The 24,313-nt window shown below is 40.7% G+C and overlaps 1 protein-coding gene across 1 annotated transcript in view; it reads right to left on the bottom strand.

Annotated features, from left to right (window-relative positions):
• BLK (BLK proto-oncogene, Src family tyrosine kinase) overlaps positions 1-12,737 on the bottom strand; it is a 174,804-nt gene extending 162,067 nt beyond the window's left edge. Inside the window, exon 1 of the mRNA XM_030195569.1 lies at positions 12,604-12,737. The gene's annotated coding sequence lies outside the window, so the exon portion shown is untranslated. The remainder of the gene's footprint in view (positions 1-12,603) is intronic.
• Positions 12,738-24,313: the final 11,576 nt, after the last annotated feature.

The raw sequence follows: 24,313 nt of genomic DNA, 5'->3' as shown, positions 1-24,313 counted from the left end.
TCGATTATCAGCTAAAGACGCCCATCTCTCCTCGGCCGATAACCACGCCCCAGTCCCGCCTTCGCCACACCTCCAACACGCCCCCATGATGTTTGTTCGTCTCCGTGACGGACTGCAGTTGAAGACGCCAAAAATCGGGTTTCGATTATACCGATTTGGGCACCTACGGGAAACGGACGCCCATCTCCCGATTTGGGTCGAAATATGGGCGTCCTTCTCTTTCAAAAATAAGTTGGATGGTAATCCTGTGCCAATCAATTAGCATGTGGTAATGTAGCTGCGCTGATTAGTGCAGGAGAACCCACTCTTCATCCCCGAAACTCCCCCTCCAAGAAAGAATAATGAGGACACTACTACTACTACTATTATTTAGCATTTCTATAGCACTACAAAGTGTACGCAGCGCTGCACACCTGCAGACCTGAGGGCTTTTGTATTGACGTTAGGTACAGTAGGTTTTTTGAACATAAGAAAATTAGAATAGCCATACTGGGTCAGACGAACGGTCCATCTAGCCCAGTATGCTGTTTCTAACAGTGGCCAATTCAGGTCACAAGTACCTGGCAGAAACCCAAATAGTAGCAACATTCCATGCTACCAATCCCGAGGCAAGCAGTGGCTTCCCCCATGTACATCTCAATAACAGACTATCGGCTTTTTCTCCAAAAACTTGTCCAAACCTTTTTTAAACACAGATATGCTAAATGCTGTTACCACATCCTTCGGCAACAAGTTCCAGAGCTTAACTATCAAAATTTCCTCACTCAACGTGTAATTAAACTCTGGAATTTGCTGCCAGAGAATGTGGTAAAGGCGGTTAGCTTAGCGGAGTTTTAAAAAGGTTTGGACGGCTTCCTAAAGGAAAAGTCCATAGACCATTATTAAATGGACTTGGGGAAAATCCACTATTTCTGGGATAAGCAGTATAAAATGTTTTGTACTTTTTTGGGATCTTGCCAGGTATTTGTGACCTGGATTGGCCACTGTTGGAAACAGGATGCTAGGCTTGATGGACCTTCGGTCTTTCCCAGTATGGCAATACTTATGTACTTAAAATATTTCCATGTAATTTCATTGAGCGTCCCCTCATCTTTGTACTTTTTGAAAGAATAAAAAAATCAATTCTCTTCCACTTGTTCTACACCACTTGTAGCCCTCAATCATATCTCCCCTCAGCCATTTCTTTTCCAAGCTGGAGGGCTCACAATACAAAATAAGTGTGTTAAGGTGGGATTTGTACCTGGGTCCCCTTATGTGAAGTCCACTGCACTGACCACTAGGCAGCCCCTCTGCTCTGCTGTGATGTCTGTGTGGCCAGTTTACTAGGGGCTGTGTTTACTAAGGTGCACTAGCGTTTTTAGCGCATGCACAAAATTGGTGCACGCTAACGGTGTAGGCATCCATAGGAATATTGTGGGCACCTACACAGTTAGCATGTGCTAATAGTGCGCGATAAAAGCACTAATGCGCCTCTAGTGCGGCTTAGTAAATGGGGCCCTAGGAATGGTGCCACACAGTCATCCCTATAGCATATGTTTGAACATTTTTCTCTAGGACATTTTTTTAATGGTACCTAAAGATGTAGGTACTGAGCACAAAATGTCTGGAAAATAGTGATTTTCGAAACAAAAAAAATAGATATTTTTCTGGTTCAAAAATTGCTATGTTCAGAATGAGATTTGTAGATGTTTTCAGCAAAACATCTACAGTTGGATTTGAGCATCATATCGAAAATGCCCCTCCATGGCACTTACTTGCTACCTTATAGAATAGCGTGTAGCGGACATATGCATGTAAATTGCACTTTTCTGTGTACTTATGTGTACAAGGAATTGCCCTTCCTGTGAGTTAGCAGTTCAGTGTCACTTCTTCAGCTGTAAAAATGAGAGGAACATATTCTTCTAGAGGTAAATCTGTCTACTGGACCATCAAGACTGTCAAAAATAAATGGCTTACCTTTTTTTTTTTGAGGCAAAATACTTCACTTAAGGCAATAATACTTAACAATAATAATGAAAATAATGTTCATTATTTTTTATGAATTTAAAATTTGTATATACTGCTTACTTGTTAAAAACAATTGAAGCAGTTATATTGTGACCTAATTTGAGTGCCCAAAATTGTGAGAGCCATGCATCCATATATTAGTTCATGAGCCATTAACAATCAACAACTGACTGTTAATAATCCCAAGGACCGTCTTCCGCAACCTGGTACAATCAATGGTACTCAGTCATCTAGACTACTGCAACGCACTCTACGCTGGTTGCAAAGAGCAAATAATCAAGAAACTTCAGACAGCTCAGAACACAGCAGCTAGACTCATATTCGGTAAAACAAAATATGAAAGTGCAAAACCCCTACGAGAAAAGCTACACTGGCTCCCACTCAAAGAACGTATCACGTTCAAAATATGTACCCTAGTTCACAAAATCATTCACGGAGATGCCCCAGCCTACATGTCAGACCTGATAGACTTACCACCCAGGAATGCTAAAAAATCATCCCACACATTCCTCAATCTTCACTTCCCCAACTGTAAAGGTCTAAAATACAAACTAACGCATGCGTCAACCTTTTCCTACTTGAGCACACAATTCTGGAACGAGCTGCCACGCGGCTTGAAAACGATCTACGAATTAACTAACTTCCACAAACTACTGAAGACTCATCTCTTTAACAAGGCATACCACAAAGATCAACAGATGTGAATCTCTATACATATATCCAGAATTGTCTTACAACATTTGCTTGTTACTCTACTATCATGTTTCATCACTATCATAGTACCCAAGATCCTTATGTTATACTAAATGTATATTCTCCTATACATTTCCATCATTCATGATGTATTGTAAGCCACATTGAACCTGCAAAGAGGTGGGAAAATGTGGGATACAAATGCAATAAATAAAATAAATAAGAACATAAGAATAGCCATACTGGGTCAGACCAATGGTCCATCTAGCCCTGTATCCTGCAGTGGCCAATCCAGGTCACAAGTACCTGGCAGAATCCCACATAGTAGCAATATTCCATGCTACTAATCCCAGGGCGAACAGTGACTTCCCCCATGTTGATCTCAAACAGACCATGGACGTTTCCTCCAAGAACTTGTCCAAACCTTTTTTAAACCCAGATACGCTAACCGCTGATACCACTTTCTCTGGCAGTGAGTTCCAGAACTTAATTATTCTTTGAGTGAAAAAATATTTCCTCCTATCTGTTTTAAAAGTATCACCATGTAACTTCATTGAGTAACCCCTGGTCTTTGTACTTTTTGAAAGCGTGAAAAATCGATTCATTTCTGCCTGTTCTACACCACTCAGGATTTTATAGACCTCAATCATACCCCCCCCCCCCCCAAGCCATCTTTTTTCCAAGCTGAAGAGCCCTAACCTCTTTAACTTGGAAAAAAGTTCCCAAATGAGGAACTGTTCCTCATTTGGGAGGAGTTCCATCCCTTTATCATTTTGGTTGATCTTCCTTGAACCTTTTCTAATTCCGCTATATCTTTTTTTGAGATATGGTGACCAGAATTAACCATAATACTCAAACTGAGGTCACACCATGGAGCGATACAGAGGCATTATAATATTTTGGGTCTTATTATGCATTCCTTTCCTAATAATTCCTAATTTGATTATTGTTTTTAACTGTTGATTCTGCGATCCTCACTTTTGTGATATTGCTGCAGTTTTATGAGGGCTTTTTTTCCCTCTCTTATTTTTTCACATAAAGAAGAGGCACTGTTCACTGTTGTACTGAGGTTGTCCTAGATATTCTTTGAGTGAATCAGATCTGTGTTGGATTTTACTCAGCATAATTAGCCAACAACTGTACATCAAATGGCAATTTGTTCCACAGAGCACTGAGAATGCCCTAGATCGCCACCCCCGAATTCCATATAGTGCACCTAAATCCATTCATGTTCTATAACAATGTGCATAACTTAATTGGCTTAACAAGCTAATCTGAATTTATAACAGCACTTAACAAGCACAACATCTTGTTTTCACAATATAATACAAACAAACCCAATACCATAAACACATCGGACTACACCCTCCCGGTCTCAGACAGATTAAAAATTCTGGGAGTCACAATCGACCGAAATCTCACACTTGAAGATCATGTGAAAAATACAACAAAAAATAATGTTCTACTCAATGTGGAAACTTAAAAGAATCAAACCTTTCTTCCCAAGGGAAGTATTCCGCAGCCTAGTACAATCAATGGTGCTAAGCCATCTAGACTACTGCAATGCCATTTATGCTGGATGTAAAGAACAAATCATTAAGAAGCTTCAAACCGCTCAAAATACAGCAGCCAGACTCATATTTGGGAAAGCGAAATATGAAAGCGCCAAACCCCTAAGAGAGAAACTACACTGGCTCCCACTAAAAGAACGAATTGCGTTCAAAGTTTGCACCCTGGTCCACAAAATCGTTCACGAGGAAGCCCCGACCTATATGTCAGACCTTATAGACTTGCCTACCAAGAATGCAAAGAGATCAGCATGCACATTCCTCAATCTCCATTACCCTAACTGCAAAGAACTAAAATATAAATCCACATACGCGATCAGTTTCTCATACATCTGCACACAGCTAAGGAACGCACTACCGAAGGCCATAAAAATAACGCAAGACCTAACTATCTTCCAAAGGCTACTGAAAACAGATCTGTTCAAGAAGGCATACCATAAACACCCATCTTAAACACCAAAAAATAAGACTTTACACGACATAGACATAATTGAAATCTTATCTCTTGACTGATCAACCTCCTTACCACTAATGAATAAGCATAACCACTTCAATCTCTATGTCGAATATGGTCTCTCCATAGTCGATGACCTAAAGAATGATACAACCCAATTTCGTACTCAGGAGCGTTCATGTATTACTATAATTTATTCTTCCAATTTCTTACTCAGGAACTTTCATGTATTACCATAATTTATTCTTCTTTAACATATATATGCACATGATATATATCTATACCATGATCTGTTCACGTATGTTATGTTACATGTATGTTACCATGTATGTATGCAACTTAACACATTACCATTTGTAATTCTGTTACCCGGAAATGGCAACCGCCATTACGGCAAATGTAAGCCACATTGAGCCTGCAAATTGTTGGGAAAATGTGGGATACAAATGCTACAAATAAAAAAATAAATAAATAAATAATAAACACTAATTGGCAATAATTAGAATTTACACGCACAGCTCACTAAGCGTGTTTTGTAATGAACTGTGCCTAAATCCCTGGTTACTTACTGCACATGTATTAATTTGCTTTTTGAAGTTATTGTAATGTGTGTTATATTCTGTACATTATTATGATTTATTCACTTTATTGTTTGTTTGTAAGCCATATTAAACTTGATGTAGTTTTTGATATATCATTGAGTAGAGTGATGTGGTAGCCATGTTAGTCCACTTTTAAAGGTAATCAATGGAAATAAAAGAAGGTGGGATGATACCTTTTTTATTGGACTAGCAGTGCATTTTTTGATTAGCTTTCGAAGGATGAAGCCTGTACATCTAGCCCCGTCTTTAGCCGTTTTCAAGTCCAAACTCAAAGCACACCTCTTTACCACTGCTTTTGACTCCTAACTCACTTGCCCTGTCCTTTATCCTCACCTCTTTATTCCCTTACCCTTAATTGTTCTGTCTGTTTACCTGTCTTATCTAGATTGTAAGCTCTTTGAGCAGGGACTGTCTTTTGTGTATGGTGTACAGCGCTGCGTATGCCTTGTAGCGCTATAGAAATGATAAGTAGTAGTAGTAGTAGAGTCTATTTCGGGCCAATGTGGGGTATAAATGTCATGAATAAATAAATTAATTAATTCTAATGCTCACAGTTCAAAAGGGGCGGGGAAATGGGCATTTTGTGGGCATTCCAAAATGTACACATGTAGTTATAGAATATGGCCCAGTGTGCATAAATCTATGCACAGGGATTTACGCCATGTTTTCAATGGTGTAAATGGAGGCACATTGTTTTAGGCGTTGGGATATCAACTAAGCGTATTCTATATACCGAGCCCAAATCTAGGCAGTGCTTATAGAATACGCTTAGGTGGAAATGTTTACGGTGTGGATTTTTTAGGCACCTTATATAGAATCTGGCCCTATATGCAGGTACTATCTCTGTCCCTAGAGGGCTCACAACTTCTACAATGCACCTTGACTAGATTGAAGGGTCCGGCCTTGTATAGAAGGGACCGACTTCTCTGACAGATACAAGAGATCCTCCCCATGTAAAGCCTAAAACACTACCCTAGAAAAAGATCTAGGTATCATCGTGGATAATATGTTGAAGTGTATGGCCAAAACACCTAACAGAGTGCTAGGAATTATTAGGAAAGAGATAGAAAAATAAGTCAAAGAATATTGTAATGCCTCTGCATTGCTCCATGGTGTGAACTCACCTTGAATATTGTGTTCAATTCTGGTCTCTGTATTTAAAAAAAAGATACATTGGATTTAAAAAAAAAGGGTTCAAAGAAGGGTGACCAAAAATGATTAAAGTGATGGAATACCTCCCACAAGGAAAGACTTAAGAGGTTAGGGCTTTTCAGCTTGGAGAAGAGATGGCTAAAGAGGGATATGATAGATGTCTAGAAAATCATGAGTGGAGTAAAACAGGTAATCGTGATTCAATTGATTACTTTTTCAATAAATACAATGTCTAGGGGATATGACATGAAATTACATAATAATACTTTTAAAACAAACCAAATCATTTCCACTCACTGAATAGTTGAACTCTGGAACTATTTGCCAGAAGATGTGGTAACAGCAGTTAGCGTATCTGGGTTTAAAAAAAGGTTTGGACATGTTCCTGGAGGACAATCCACAATCTTATATTATGATAAACATGGAGGAAAGCCACTGATTATCCTTGGGGTTTGTAGCATGGTATCTTGCTACTTTTTGGCATTCTTCCAGGTACTTATGACCTGGATTAGCTATTGTTGGAAGCAGGATACTGGGCTAGATGGACTATTGGTCTGGCCCATTACGGCTATTCTTATCTCTCTATATAAAAGGCAACACCAATGTTCTATGAAGCCTCCAGCCGGAAATGTGAAGGGGGCGAGATATCCGGTTTCCCTATGAGTGTCTGCCCCGCCCTCTCTGTAACACAGTCAGTGAAGGAAAACAGCAGAGCACGAAATCAAATCGCTGGCTCTGTAACAGTGAAGGACTCAGAGGGGGGAGGGGAGAGAGGCCAGAGGGCATGGACACACACACTGCCACATGCACACAGAAGAAAACATTGCTAGCCCCCCGTTTCATTTGCATCAGAAACGGGGCTTTTTTACTAGTTTTCTTATATATCACACTTTAAATTTTGACTGAGCCTCAACAGATAACCAGTGTAGCATATCCAGTGGTGGTTTTGCCAATACCCATTGTGGCACTGAAAAAAATTGAGTTGTCACATTATGCACAACTTGCAAGAGCTGTAACAACCTTCCTGGTAGCCCATAATATAAGCTATTACAGCAGCCCAGAATGGCTGGATTACTAATTGAAATAGATTTACAATAAAGTAAAGTAACCTGCATAACATTTTTCATTTACCAAAAACCACGCACTGTCTTTACTACTCATGCTTCTCTAGAAATAGTATATTCTAACATCCAGCCTAAATCCCTAACCTCAGAACACATCTCACGTTTCCCAATATAGTACAATTATCAAAGCGGTGAAAGGAGAAGTTCCCCCTTCACCAGCAAGATTTTTGTCTTCTTATTAAATACTATTGCCTAAATTCTATATATAGCACCTAGAGTTAAGTGAGCTAAATTGGGCGTGTGCCCAATTTAACACACATAACTTAATTGAATAACGAGCAATCAGTGCTAATAATTAGTAATAACCAATTATCAGTACTAATTGGCCCTAATTAGGATTTATATACATATCATATTCTATAATGATCTGCGCATAAATCTTAATGAGAATAACTGTTTTGGGGTGTGACTAGGGGCATTTTTGGGGTGTTCCTAAATTTTATGCACATACATATAGAGTCATGCCTACCTGTAGATGCTTACAGTTAGGCACAGTTATGCGTTAAGCGTAATTCTATAAAGGATGCATAACCTTTATAGAATCATGCTAAGGGACCCTTTTAAGAAGCGGCGGTAAGCCCTCCATGGGCTTACTGCATGCCAATCTGGAGCTACCATTGGTCTAACGGGGGTTCAAGCGGTAGTTCACCCCCAGCGTGCGGCATTTCTGGTGCTAGCAAAAATATTCAAAAAATATTTCTGTAGGAGGGTTACCCGGTGATAATTGGGCAGCACCGTGTGCTAACTGGTTACCGCTGGGTTAGCACGAGAGCCCTTACGACTACCTCAATGGGTGGCAGTAAGTGCTCTCCACTGCATGGCCACACGATAAGAGCAATCTTACCACATGGCCATGTCTTTTTTTCAGCCTTTTTACCCAGTGCAGTAATAAGGACCTCAGCACACAGCAAAAATGGCCGCCGCCACTGGCACAGGGCCTTTTTTTCACCGCACCTTAGTAAAAGGGGTCCTAAGAACATTACATTTTCAGTGTCGATTTTTAGGCGCTACATATGGAATTGGCCCTAAGCCTGTACTCCACAACCAGTGATCAGTGGCATGTAAGCATATACAAAGGGGACAATTCTATAAGCTGGAGCCTTAAGTTAAGAGCTTTGATGCCACATGCCACGGGTACTCAAAACTGTCCAAGGGGATCCAGAGGCCAGTTGGAGTTTCCAGATATCCTTAATAAATATGCATGATAGAGATTTCTATGCCTGCCACATTCATGTATATTCATTAGGGCTATCAGGAAAACCCGATTGGCCTAGCATAGGTTCGAGCACCCTGCCATATGCAGAGAACCAATTCTATGATGGCATCTTAAAGCCAGGATTGCGTTATAGCATAATTTGGCATCAATGTGCATACATTTATACCTGCCCACTTATGCCAGGCCTATAACAAATGTTGGGGTGCCTAAGTTCTCCATGCAGTGCAGACAACTTATAGCATTCTATAAGACACATGCATAAGTAGGAGACATGCCCATATCCCATCATGCTCCATCTATATGTGTGCCCCCTTGCAGCTATAGCTCCCATATAGAAAAGTGCTCAGTGCATTTGCACCTATAAGTGCCAATTAAGGCACCGCTTACATGCACAAGAAACACACATCTGCATGCGCTCAGTTATGGAACTGTCATTTTAATGTTTCCAACATGTCCTCAGATCCGTGATATCATCTACATAAATAAAACCCTTCAAACCCAATTGACCAATCAATAATCCAAAAGGGTGTAGGAAAATAATAAATAATAAAGGAGCCTCTTTACTAAGCCACGTAAGCGTCTACGTGCGCCCAACACACGCCAAAATGGTGTTACCGCCCAGCTACTGTGTGGCTCTTGCAGTAATTTCATTTTTGGCACGTGTCCAATATGCGCATCCAAGAAATAATTTTTATTTTTATCGAACACACACCAAGTGGCATTTGATGCGTGTAGATCATTACCCCCCAGTTAACGCATGAGTCGTTACCACTAGCTCAATGGCTAGAGGTAAGGTCTCAGACCCAAAATGGACACGTGCCAATTTTGATTTTGCCACACATCCATTTTCTGCAAACATTTTTAAAAAGGCATTTTTTGCAGGTGTGCTTAAAAATGGATCTGCGCATGCCCAAAACACACACCTACACTACTGCAGCCCATTTTCCAGCGCACCTTAGTAAAAGAACCCCAAAGGGAATAAACAACATCCCTGAGGCACTTCCAAAGATAAAACGACAAAGTTGCTACAAGATTTCTCCAGCACCATGTCTACCTTTCTCTCCAGTAAAATATTAATTCAAGGCGTAAGAACATAAGCGTTGCCATACTGGGACAGACCGAAGGTCCATCAAGCCTAGTATCCTGTTTCCAACAGTGGCCAATTCAAGTCACAAGTACCTGGCAAGATCCCAAAATAGTAAAATAGATTTTAGGCTGCTTATTCGAAACAATTATTTCACTTCTATTTTTATCATTTCTGGTGTAGGCAAATGGCAGGGCTTGATTAGGCTGATATTTCAGCAGATTGAATTAACAAGTACTAGACAATAGTTTAGCACGTGTATGCAATTAATTTCAAGACCCCAAAAAGCACACAGGCAAGCAGTCTGCAAGATCCAAAACAGCAGTAAAGCATAACCACGTGGTAAAATAAAACAAAATTTATTCAACGCAGATACATAAAATCAGCATATAACTTTCCTCTAACCACCCAACATGGCCTTGTTTTGTTCTCTCAAGGGCCAGGTTAGGGGCTTAACATAAAGCCAGCAGGAACAGTCCAATGTTTTCCCTGTCTAGTTAGTGCTCCCAAGCAGTGAGCTGTGTTTCTCAAGCAGCTGCAGCTTGACACACAGGCTGCTAACAAATGCAAATTAATTAATTTAACCAGACAGGGGAAAACATTGAACTGTTCCTGCTGGTTTTATGTTAAGCCCCTGACACTTCCCTTAAGAGGACAAAACAAGGCCATGTTTGGCGGTTAGAGGAAAGTTATATATGCTGATTTTATGTATCTGCATTGAATAAATTTTGTTTTATTTTACCATATGGGTTTGCTTTTCTTTTCTACTACTAATTTCAAGACTGTACTTCATTAACAGGTACAGTGGAACTGTGCTAGGAGCAGGGATGTTAGGTATGGGTGAACTGGTATGGAACAAGTCTGAAGACCATCAGTGCAGGTAATCAGCAGAAACAGGGCAAGTTAAAAACTGGTTCAAAGAAATTCAGCCCTTGCTGTGCTCCATAAATCTAGGCCATTCACCCAGTTTGGATCTTTTTTTTTTCACTGCCTTTGAACACTAATATTTGTAGAATCTTCAAAAAAATTTTAAGGAGTCTGAGTGTGTGAATATTCATACACAGCAGAAATCCAGACAGTGTACCTGACTGATTATCTATATAAATTCAAGCCAAATATTCACTCACAGTTAACAACCCCAAATTTGGATGTTTGCCTGTTCCCTAAAAACATGTATCACAAAGCAACTATTTTATTAATAAATATATATTTCCCTTAACAGATATTTAAGATGGTTCCTTAGTGCACAGAACCACAAGGACATTGAAACAGTTTTCTCCAATGAATCGATGTCGTAGCAAAAACTGACTGCTGTAATCTGCAATATCTAAGAATTACTTTGGAAGTCAAGACACCATTTTTGTATTTAACCAATGTATGTTGAAAAAGAGTGTTGAAGATACCTCTTTATTAACATGGGAACAATATAAGTGCAAGTGTATGGAGGAAGTCTGGCTTTCTTCTCACTGCACTGCAGTCTATTTAAAATGTATTTACCCTGGAACAGGAGAAGGGAAAAAGTATTTGCATAGTGACCGAATGTGTTCTGCTAAAAAAATAAAACATATTTCTCTCTAACACCCAAAAAAGCAGAGTGTCGGTCAGCAGATGTGAACAACCCAATGGGATTATCAGTACGGACCAGCAGGGAGGGAAGCCAAGCAGAAATTTTGACCTTTTGCTGAGTTTCAATGGAACTTCTGTAAAATGCTGACTGACACCCACCAGGCACACCTGGCACTCTGTAGGCATCACCCTAAACCAGAAGAATTTCTAAGTCCAAGATGATCTTCATACACAGAATACTGCAGTTCGAATGATTTTCGGATTGTCTAAATTTGATAGGATCACTCCCAGTTATTTATTATTACACTGGTTGCCTATTGAGGCTAGAATCTATTTCAAATTGCCGTGTTTTCTCTTTAAGCTTCTACATGGCTTGGCACCAGACTGGCTATAACCACATTTTATATTCATTTATGCTTTGAGAACAAGATGTACTGGTACTGTGGGTTATTCGTTTCCATCATGAAAAGGTAAAAAGAGGTTACATTTCTTTGAATTAGGGTTGGCATTTCAAGCAGCAAGATTATGGACTATGAGTTCACCTATATTTAAATCTTCTCAGTCCTATATTCTTTTAAGCAAAATGTTGAAAACCCTTTTGTTTCAGAAATATGTATCCCACACTAACTACTGATTTACTATTTTTTCTTAATTGCTAAATTTATTATTATGCCCCTTCTTCCCAGTTAAATGAAACTGGCTTCTTAAATAGTTGTAACCCACTTAGAACTGTGAGGTAATAATGGGATAGAAAACCAATTTACCATTACCATATCACTTAACCATCTTGTAAATGAAAAATATGATTATAGCATGTCTGCTATGAATTCTGTCAGAATTTTCTCCTAACTTAGGGGTTCTTTTCCTAAAGCTTCCATAGCAATAAAGTGGGCCCTGCTGCAGATAACTTGAGCTAAGCTTTAGGAAAAGACCCCCTTAATTTCCTTGTGCACATTTTTGGATAATACAGTAGATGCGAATTTAATTCATAGTGGAAGGATGTTTTCACTCTCTGCTGTACAAGAAAACAATATTAATCAGTAGCTTTCCTGAAATATAACGCTGGATCTTATTTGGGTAGGGTTTTGCCAGCAGAAATAAAAAGCATGAAGGGAAAAATGAATTCTCAACACTTACCTCGGTGTTTTCTTGGTCGCTCTAAAGCATAGCTCATAAATTCAAAGACTCTCCTTATATGATTTAAAAAAAAACGTTTATAAAGTAAACACAAGCTTTTCAGCTTTTCTGAGGGGCATCAATCCATAAACACTCAAAGCACACTAAGTTTTCCTTGCTCTGTCAGTTGTACTAATTACTGCTAGTGGTTTCCTGTCAGCAGTTGACTGATAAAAGTTGTTATACTGAGTAATTCAGGCTGGTCACAGTCCATAGTCACAGCCCCAAAATATATGATATTGGAACAGTAACCGCTGAGGCTCTAACCCCCCTTCTCACCTGCCCCCACATGAAAACAAAATATTTGTGCATGCTGCCATGCATAGACCTTAACAACCTGCAGTTAGTACACCACTCAGGATTTACAAATAAACCCCACCTGCCTCTACCCAAAAACAAAGTATTTATATATGCGAGCTATCATACAGTTAGTACACCACTCAGGGCTTACAAATAAGTCTGGTGAGGCAGGAGAGAGAAGATATTAGCCTTTAGAAAATTTCCACCGGCTTTTTTTGAGGGTACGTTTTCACTCGGGCGTTTATTTTGGGCCGCTGTCATATTCCATTTGAGAAACCTCAAGTAAATCGGTACAAACTATTTCACAACCAAACAAGCAGACCGAATTTGGAGCTGGTTTGAAAACATATGTGCAGAACTTTCTGAAATATGTTAACGTTAAAAAGGAATTATGCTAACCAGGTCAGAACATTTAGAAACCATGATTCATACATATTTTCTGGTTCAAATGTATTTATTGAAAAAAGGGTAAAAAAAATACCCCTGAAATGAGCTCAGTTGGCGAGTGAAGCGATGGACACTGTCGAGTGTGGGTAATCAGAAAGATGAAAAGAAGGTGGAAAGACAAGAAAAGTATTTTTATACTTCATAAAGATTGCACTTTATAGTTAACTTAATAGTAAGTAATAATTGCATATTGCAGGGATTTTTTTATGATCACTAACAATAGGTTCCAAGACTCAATCACACCATTGAGCATTAGGGCTGGACAGGTTTGGAGATCTTTTCTCTCCATTCTTTAAATGTGACACTAATATTTCTTTGATTTGTGGAACACAACAGTACGGTATTTGCAGTACTGGAATTTTACTGGTCTTTTTTTTTTTTATGAATCACATGCAACACATATGTGTGGTGATTTTACACGGTGCATCCTTGCTTTGATGCTTTTGAAAAGAAGAAGCAATTTGACAGCTAAATAAAAAGAGTATTTAATATATATGTGTGTGTGGGTGGGTGTTTTCCTACAAATAGATAAACCTCAGAAGATGGAAAACTGATAGACCCAGTGGAGTTTACAAAACGGGAAGTGTCATGCAAAACAGGGTTATATTCAGCCTCACTACTAAGATTTGCAATTCAGTTATTTGACAAACTGGGTGAAATGTATTATTATTTGGATTTAGCTTACACTATTTCATTGGTTGCTCAAAGGAAATTACCTTCAGGTACAGTTGCTATTTCCCTTAGAGTCTAAAAGGCTCCCTTTTTGCTAGTTTCTTTTTCCCATATAGACTAGATTCTATAAACGATAATGAAAAATCAGCACTGAAAAATGTAAGCACTGAGCACTAGTCTATAAATGATCCGCTTCCTTTATAGAATAGCACTAAGGGCCAGATTCTATATATGGCACCTAACAAATTGGCACGGAAAACATTTCCACTTAAGCGTATTCTATAAGTGGTGCCATTTAGGTGCAGTATATAGAAAACACTTACTTGATATCCTAAAACTAGCTCCTAAAACTACGCATGACCATTTACACCAATGAAAATGTGGTTTAAATCCCTGCACATAGATTTGCATGCACTGGGCCATATTCTATAACTAAGCGTGTAAATTTTAGAACACCCATTTCCTTGCTCATAACCATGCCCCTTTTTGCCTGCACATATTAAAATGTAGGCGCAGTGCGTAAATTCTAATTATTGCCAATTAGAGCTTTTTATTGATTGTTAAGAGCTGTTATCAACACAGATTAGCTTGTTACACCAATTAAGTTATGCCCATTGTTATAGAATATGCTTGGATTTCAGTGCGGAACTCTAGACGCACTATATAGAATCCGGGGGTAAGAGCATAAACAACGCCTAACTTTAGGTGTCAGCAATTACACCTGCTGAAAGCAGAGGTAAATGCTGGTGCATGAGTTACAACTAAATCAATAGTCAATCCCTAATACTGGGTAATCAATAAAAGATTCCACACTCTCCAATGAAATTGTAATAATGACCTTGTACCATTGAAAATTTTAATATTTGAAAGAAGGGAAACAAGAAGAGTTCAGTATAGGCTGATCCTTCAGTCAAACTTGTTTTTTAGTGAGATTAGCCATAAAAACGTCTCACTATCGTGCTCTATACATCATTGATTCTTCTAACTTTGAAGTCCTTCAAAAGTTTAGTGCAAAATATGATAACAAACGAATATGTGAAATATCAAAAATTAAAAGTGTGGAAAATTTTAGTGAAAGTCCCTACAAAAACATTAAAAGAGGAACTGTGAATGCAAGTCAGTCAAAACAATATATAGGAAAAACATGCCAAAATATAATTCAAAATGGCAGCACCAGTAAACTTCTGAAAGAACTGCTACAACCACGGACCAAGGGAGATAACTTAATTTCTTTTCTTCTCCTCACTATAGTTCCGTCTATGGTAAACGTCCAACAGGAATCCCTGTTTCAAAAAATTCTTCTTCAAGGAATCCGGTGCTGTAAATACGTTGTTCCTCTATTTAGCTACGTAATGCAAGGTTCCACATTAGGAGTCACAGACTAAGAAAGGGATCTAGGCATCGTTGTTGATAATAAGTTGAAACCTTCTGCTCAGTGTGCTGCTGCGGCTAAGAAAGCAAATAGAATGTTAGGTATTATTAGGAAAGGAATGGAAAACAAAAAATGAGGACGTTATAATGCCTTTGTATCGCTCCATGGTGTGATCGCACCTCAAATATTGTGTTCAATTCTGGTCGCCTCATCTCAAAAAAGATATATTGAAATTAGAAAAGGTGCAGAGAAGAGCGACGAAAATGATAAGGGGGATGGGACGACTTCCCTATGAGGAAAGGCTAAAGCGGCTAGGGCTCTTCAGTTGGAGAAAAGGCGTCTGAGGTGTCTATAAAATAATGAGTGGAGTTGAACGGGTAGACGTGAAGCGTTTGTTTACACTTTCCATAATTACTAGAATTAGGGGGCATGCGATGAAGCTACAAAGTAGTAAATTTAAAACAAATCAGAGAAACGTTTCCTTCACTCAATGTGTAATTAAGCTCTGGAATTCATTGCCAGAGAATGTGGTAAAGGCAGTTAGCTTAGTGGAGTTTAAAAAAGGTTTGGACGGCTTCCTAAACGAAAAGTCCATAGACCATTATTAAATTGGACTTGGGGAAAATCTACTATTTCTGGGATAAGCAGTATAAAATGTTTTGTACTTTTTTGGGATCTGGCCAGGTACTTGAGACCTGGATTGGCCACTGTTGGAGACAGGATGCTGGGGTTGATGGACCTTTGGTCTGTCCCAGTATGGCAATACTTATGTACATTGCTAAGCATATTCTGTAATGTACTGTTCCTAAATTCTAATGCACACAGGCAAAAAGTGGCGTGCTTAGGGGCGTGGAAGTGGGCATTTCGTGGCCATTCCAAAATCTACATGCATTGTTATAAAATATGGGCCAGTGCGTGTAAATCTATGTGCAGGGATTTACACCAACTTTTTGTTGGCGTAAATGGATGTGCATAGATTCAGTTGCATGAACTATGCCTAAGCGTATTCTATATACTGCACGTAGATTTAAGTGCAGTATTTACAATATACTTAGGAGTAATTGCCTAACGTGCATTAATTTTAGGCACCATATATAGAATCGGGCCCTAAAGGAGTCCTGCCCACAGTGTTATAGAATTAATGCCAATTGACACCAATAATTGGTTGTTAACAGCCAATTATTAGTGCTGATTAGGTCATTAATCAGTTAAGTTGTATGCACAAATTGCTATGCATGCTGATTTCTACGTGCAACTTTAGTCACCAAATGTAGAATCCGGGGGACAATGGGAGAAAACCTGTAGTAAATAGGCCCATAAACCTGTACCTGAGGCAATAATCAGTGAAGTGACTTACCCAAAGTCACAAGGAGCTTCAATGAGAGAATTGGGATTTAAGAATTTAATTATGCAGTGCTACTAAAGTGCTAATTAAAAAGATCTATGTCTGACAGTTTCTCAAAGGATAGAAAACCATCCCAACAAATTTAGGGGGTCTTTTACAAAGTCACACTACTGTTTTTAGCTCACATTATATTCCTGTGGGCGTCTCGGCATTTACCGCCAGCTGATTTTTACTGTGAGCTAAAAATGCTAGTGGGACTTTGTAAAAGGCTCCTAGAGAGTTTTGTAGTGCAGGCTTCATCCCATGAAATAATTTTTAAAAAAAAATCATTTGTGGTCAACTTTGTCCCCTTCTTTTAAATTTGGAATGCAAAGAGGTTCTATGCAGGTGCAATCTGCTTGTAAATGCCACCATGTAACCTGGCTGCTTAGCAGAAATGGGTAATAATGAAGTATTTGTACTTCATTACAGTACTTCAGGACAATTGGCAGCACTTTTATTTGTTTGCCATACTTTTTACTTGTAGCTCATTACAAGTAAGCTGTACTTTGGTACTTAGTAACTGGGACCAACACAGTTAAAAAAATTAAATGGCCAGACAGAAAAAAGAATTTTATTTTTAATTTAGGATGAAGTAATGTGGTAGCCATGTTAGGCCACTTTAAAAGTTAATAAATATAAGGGGGAAAAATAAGGTGACACCTTTATATTGGACTATATACATTTTTTTTACTAACTTTCAGAGACCAAAACCTACTTCTTTAGATCGGGACAGTATTAATAGTATGCTTGTCCTGACTTAAGGACGGAGGTTTTCACCTCCAAAAACTAGTCAAAAATGTATTTAGTCCAATAAAAAGGTATCACCTTATTATCTGTTTTTGTTTTATTTGTCAATTTTTTTATGTAGCAATTGGAATATGTAATTTTTTTTTAAGTTTATACCCACTATCTTTATATTTTGCATGGTACAAATTTCTGTTTCTTTGGTTTTGCACTGTATGCAAAGCATGGCATCTTGGGGGTTCAGCTTAATTTGTGCGTACATATTTCTATTTTTAGTTTGTGGTTACTTATTCTATACTTCTGAGGGGCTACCTCTGTTCATGTGTGAAAAGGGCAGGGTATTCTGTTAGCATCAAGTGTCTGAGTAGTAAGCTCTCTTGAGCAGGGACTGTCCTTCCCCATGTTTAAACTTGTACAGCACTGCGTAACCCTGGCAGCGCTATAGAAATGCTAAGTAGTAGTAGTAGTCCTAATACAGCTTTTTTGTGTTTTCCAATATGTGTATTAATGTTCTTCTGCCCACTGCAATGTTCAGGGTGTTGTTTTTTTCTAGGAAGGACCTTGTATGATCCCCTACACGATAGCTTGTAAACATACTAGATTCTGTGGTCCAACTTGTTAAGAATACTTTTTACTTTATAGTTAAAAATTAGTTCTACGAGCTGTATCTTATTACTTTTACTTGAGTATTTTTGTAAGACTTTCTACATTTACTTCACTACTTTTAAAGCTAGTACTTTTACTTTTTACTGAAGTACTTTTAAAAAGTAACAACCCCATCTCTGCTGCATGGTTATCTTGATTTTAAATTTAGCATGCTATTATTATACCAATTAAAACTTCTTCTAATTTAAATCTTTCTGTCCGGTTTGTTGCAAGCATTAGGAACAGAACAGCAGGGAGTAAATCTGTCCTTGATGCTGTGCAGTGGATGTCTGCCACACTGAGTGGGCAGTGCATGTTGCAAACTATGAGGGAAGCCACCGCTTGCCCTGGGATTAGTAGCATGGAATCTTTCTACTAACTGGGATTCTGGAATCATGATACTATTTGGGATTCTGGAATTTTGCTACTAATTGGGATTCTGGAATGTTGCTACTCTTTGGAATTCTGTCAGGTACTTGTGACCTGGATTGGCCACTGCTGAAAGCAGGATACTGGGCTACATGGACCATTGGTCTGACCCAGTATGGCTTTTCTTAGTGCTGATGCTAAGAGGTTATACATAAGCCCCAAGATACTGGTCAGTGCTTGCTCAATCATTTTAACCGCACAAAAATACTAATGCCATTGTTAAACTGCTAAAAATGGTTAGTTTCAAATAAACAATTGTGTTCTTTAAAGCATTTACCTCTGAATTCTGTATAGGTTGCCCAGAGTTGGGCACTGAAATTTGCACATGGATCCGAGATCTGCACAAAAATTAATTGTTGCTAATTGGTGATAACAATCAATTAGTTCCATTAACAGACACTAATTGAAACCAATTAGGGGTTACACATAGATCCAAGATTACATAGTTTTATAATAACCATGCCCAACTGTTCTCATGCACATCTCAAATGGAGCATGCCCATGGAAGTGTCATGGGCGGATCAGGGGTGCTCCAAGAAGTTAGGTGCGGTACTATCCGTGCCTAACTTTCAGTACAGGAATTACACCAGCTTCTGTGAGGCATAAATCCCATGTCCACAGTTAGACACGACTTGTGTGCTGAGCCCCTATTCTATAAACGTCGTGCTCCCTGTAGAGGCTAGGACAGTGGTTCCCAAACTTGGTCCTGGAGGCACCCCAGCAAGTCAGGTTTTCAGGATACCCTCAATCAGGACCGCCGAGAGGGGGGGGGCAGGGGGGACAAAATTCCCCGGGCCCAGGCCTCCAAGGGGGGCCCGGCGCCGGGGTCAGGCCGCCGGCACTGCAGTCCCTGGTCTCCCCTGCCTGCCTCCTCAGCTCCGGGCCCCCTGCATTCGAAGCAGCAGTCACAGATCGCCTCCCTTCGAGCCTTCCCTCCCTGTGTCCCGCCCTCGCAGAAACTGGAAGTTACATCAGATGAGGGCGGGACACAGGGAGGGAAGGCCCGAAGAGAGGCGATCTGCGACTGCCGCTTTGAATGCAGGAGGCCCGGAGCCGTGGAGGCAGGCAGGTGAGACCGGGGACTACAGCGGTGGGGAGCGGCAGAGGGAGTGACAGAGGGTGGCAGTGGCGGGGGGGGGGCGGAGGCAGGGCGGCCTTGCCCCGGGCCTGGACTAATCTCTCGGAGGCCCTGCCCACAATGATTATTCATGAGAGCATTTTGCATGCAGTGCAAATCTCGCTGTGCTAGCAGCTGGTGGCGTGCTAATGCCAACATAGCCCATTTACTTTGAATGGGCTGTGTAGGTGTTACCATGCGGCATAGTAAACAGGGAGGTTAATTCTAATTCAATTATCAGCATTATCAGTACTATATTTTTGAGTAAAATATTTAAAAGAGTAATCTGATTAAAGAACATTATTGGAAGGGAGGGAGTTTTTTTATGACTAATGATGGTATGGTTCAGTTTGCCTCAAAGCAATTAACAGCAACTGTACGTCTGAAGTCTTTTCCTCCCATCTACTATAATAAAAAGCACCTCCAAAGTTCTGAAGCTGACTCCGTGACAGTGAAGGGTTGTAGGGTTCGTGTTGGCTGTAACGCTGTATCCATCTCCTGTTGTGATGTTAGCGTAATTCCTGATTCGTCACACGCATGAGGGTGTTGTCGTCCCTCCCTTCCTCCCTCCCTCCCTCCCTTCCAGTTCCAGGCCCCCTCCCTCCAATTTTTAAAAGTTATCTTCACTTACCAAGTCAGGGTTACAGCGGACGGCAGCAGCAGTAAAACGCGTGCAGGCTCGGCCCTTCTCTCTCTCTCAGCTGTGGTCCTGCCCTTGCGGAAACAGGAAATGAGGGTGGGACCACAGCTGAGAGAGAGAGAAGGGCCGAGCCTGCACACCTTTTACCGCTGCTGGCGGCCGATGTAACACCAACGAGGTAAGTGAAGATGACTTTTAAAATTCGTAGGGAGCGGGCCTGGAACTGGAAGGGAGGGGGGACCCTGGAACTGGGAGGGAGGAGGAGACGGACGGAGGGGGGACCCTGGAACTCAGACGGAGGGGGGAACCTGAAACTCGGAGGGAGGGGTGGACCCTGAAACTCGGAGGGAGGGTCCCTGAAACTCGGAGGGAGGGAGGGGACGACCCTGGAACTCGGAGGGAGGGGACGACCCTGGAACTCAGAGGGAGGGAGGGAGGGGGGATGACCCTGGAACTCGGAGGGAAGGGGGAGGGGGACGACCCTGGAACTGGGAAGGAGGGGGGTCGCCCCTGGCACACACTCTCAATCTCACACACACACACTCTCTCTCACAGACACACTCACTCTCTGTCACACACACACACACTCGCACATTCACTCTCTCTCTCTCACATAGTCACTCACACACACTCTCTCAAACATACACACTCCGAGGAAAACCTTGCTAGCGCCCGTTTCATTTCTTCCAGAAACGGGCCTTTTTTACTAGTTTAATTATAATTCTCTAATGGTGAAGCTGATATATTGCAGTGTGACAGTGAAAATAATAGGCTTATATTTATTGTTATAGTTGAAACCTAACATTAAGCATGCTTGTCTTGATATATTCTTGAGTTGGAAAACAAATTTGACATACCTTTAATAATGTGATTAATTCTGATTACACATTTTAATTGAAATGTAGCCCTAATAAATTAAAGAATAAAAAGAAATGAAAACATAAGAAATGTAAAGTACAAATTGAAAAATTACAAATTAAAGAATCAAAAACAACATGCAGAATAGCTATAAACAGCCATACAGTTTTCACAGCCCACTTCAGAAATGCAGCCTAAAAAAAGTTACCATCTTATTTTCTTTCCACTGGCTTTAAAAACCAACAATAACAAAACAAAAACAAAAATATAAAAATAAGAGATTTAGAATTTGGCTGCTTAATTGGCTCATGCTGTATATGTAGGTCTGTGAGATCCAGAATGCATAAGTGTATTTGCAAAGACAAAAGTATAAGTTACAAAATCAGCCTGTAAGTGTGTGAGTACTGCTGTTTTATACATGCAACACTCCTAATGTAGCTGCTCCTTCTTGAGCATGATTTCTGTAATATGTCTGCCCTATTGTATGACTGAAAATAAACATGTTTTCCTGCACATCCTTGCATGCATTTTACAAAAGGCTCTGTGCGTTCAAACAGTGAAATAGTTCTTATGAATGAAGAAGCCTTCTACGTGCCACCGGGTGAAGTGTAGTTAGAAATCACTGCCACGTGCATTTGAACTGTCTTTTCACAACAAAGGAGGCCTTTTGCAAGCCACATCTTTCCAGCTTTAGGGAAGAAGGGGATTTGGGGGATGGGTAGGGGGGAGAGGGGCGTGATAGGGGAGAAAATTGATGTAAAATGATGAACATGGTTCTAATGTTACTGTATTTGTTACTCTAGGCTGTTCAATAAATTGCTTAAACACAAAAGGCTCTGTGCTTGCAGAGCCTTTTGTAAAAATACCTAGAAACTGATGGGTCCTTTTACTAAGCTGCGCTAAAAAGTGGTCCACGGTAGTTTTAACTTGTGGATTTCCCACCCACTCCGGCCACTTTTTAGCGCAGCTCTAAAAATGCTGAATTTCTATTTTTTTTTTTCATTTAATGACCGTGCGCTAATTTCCAAATTAGCACACAGCCGTTAGAGCTTAAGCCCTTACCGCCTCCTATTTGGAAGACGGTAAGAGCTCATGCACTACTCATACGATAATCGGGCAGCGTGCTGCAATGTGCTCGTGCTACCCGATTACCACTGGGAATATCTACTCCCTGCCCCCCATGACAGAAAATTACATTTATTTCCAAGCACGGGAAACGGTGCGCAGCAAATCCAGAGCTACCGCAGGACATGTGACCCGACAGTAGTGCAGTTTTGCCGCATGCCTTGGTAAAAGGGCCCTGGAATGTCCTGGCCTAGGGACCTAGAGATCCTGTGCAAAATACAGTTTTTAAATGTTTAATTTTGCCTTCATTACTCATAGAAATTACAGGACTGGAGCCAGACTGCCACTGTAGATAATATCTTGGCCTGCTGTTTCACAGCATGTGTGACTTTATATCATGAAAATGATGTGCTTCACTGTTGCTGCACCTGATCCCTCTCCACTTCCAGGAATGACTCCCTCTGTTCATGCATGTTGTTGAAGAACACCTACACTTGTTTTGCTGTGCAGACTTTGCTGGATTTTCAAAGCCAAGTACTTAAGTGCTTCCCCTTTGAAAATTACCTCAAGAAAACTATGGGCCTGATATTCAGCCTACGGTGGTTAAGCAATTTTTGCATCACTGACCACCACAGACTAAACATGACATGAATATTCAATGCTGGGCCTAATCGGGGAATTGGCACTGAATATCTGGGTTGCAGCTGAGCATTGGAAGTTATCTTTATGCTGCCTAATGTTCAGGCTGATGCCCAGATAACCACCCAGAAAAAGTGAGGACAGTCATTTTACTGTTGTAACTTTATCTGGTCAGTTACCCAGTTCGGGCCTGAAAGTCATCACTAACCAGGCTGGTAAAGTTTTAACAACAGACTCTCTCTACGGGGGTAGCCAGCCCTGCAATTTAAGGGAGGGGGGCCAGGAGTGGACCGGTGGGGGCAACGCATGCCTCTCTCTCCTCCCCTCATGCGGGCACACTAGGCATACCTTTGCTGGCAGGGATGCCGAGTCCCACTCACCAATAAATGGACTGCCATCACTCCCTGCTGCTTGTTTCTGGCTCTGAGCAGGATGCTGAGACATCTCTCGCATGCACAAATCCCAGCCTGCTGCTCAGAACTGGAAACAAGGAGCAGGGAGTAGCAGCAGTTTACTTGGCTGGCAGGGCTCAGCATCCCTGCCAGCAAAGTAAAAGAGAATTCAGGAGGGGGCCCAAGCTCACATTTTGGGAGCCAGTTGTTAAAGTAGCCACGGGGGAAGGGGGCTACTTTAACAACTGGTCTGTAGTGGAGCCCATGAGAGCCCTCTCCAGCACACCACCGTCACTGGCCAAGTAACTCCCTGCACTGCCCTGACTCTACTACAGACCACCCTGGCACTAAACGGTTATGTGCTGCTGAAAGCCAGGTATGAGCATCTCCAACATGGTTAAGTAGTGCTCAAGATCAGGCCCTATGCCCTTATTTATTTATTTATTTATTTATTTATTTATTTGTAACGCTTATACCCTGTGTTTTCCCACTTAATAGCAGGTTTAATGTGGCTTACAAATAGTATATCAGGTTTACAAAGTAACATAGAATCAGGGCTTTTTTTGAGGGGATACTCGGGGGTACTGAGTACCGGCACCTTTTCCAGTGCCTGCTAAAATTGACCCATGGACCACATGTTTTAATGAAAGAGCTCAGGCTCAACACACCAATTCTGCCTTGTCATAGATTCTGTGACTGGTTGCAGGGGGCCTGGCTATTGTGGGGTGAGTCCCTCAGCGATCACCCCACCCCTGAAGGGTGGCCTGGCATTTGAGTACCGGCACCTTTTTTGCTAGAAAAATTGCACTGCATAGAATGGATATAGCTGCAATATCTATATATATAACAGGCACCTCCAACGTTCCAATGAAGCCTCAAGCTGGAAACTTGAACTTGAGGCGCCAGAGATATCCGGTTTGGCCTGCAGTCAGTGTAGCTCCGCCCTCGCGTCAAAACGCAATGA

The sequence above is a fragment of the Microcaecilia unicolor genome, chromosome 3 (genome assembly GCF_901765095.1).
Source record: "Microcaecilia unicolor chromosome 3, aMicUni1.1, whole genome shotgun sequence".
Taxonomy (NCBI): domain Eukaryota; kingdom Metazoa; phylum Chordata; class Amphibia; order Gymnophiona; family Siphonopidae; genus Microcaecilia; species Microcaecilia unicolor.
Note: the sequence above shows the minus strand (reverse complement) of the source record. Positions and strands in the feature narration are given on the sequence as shown.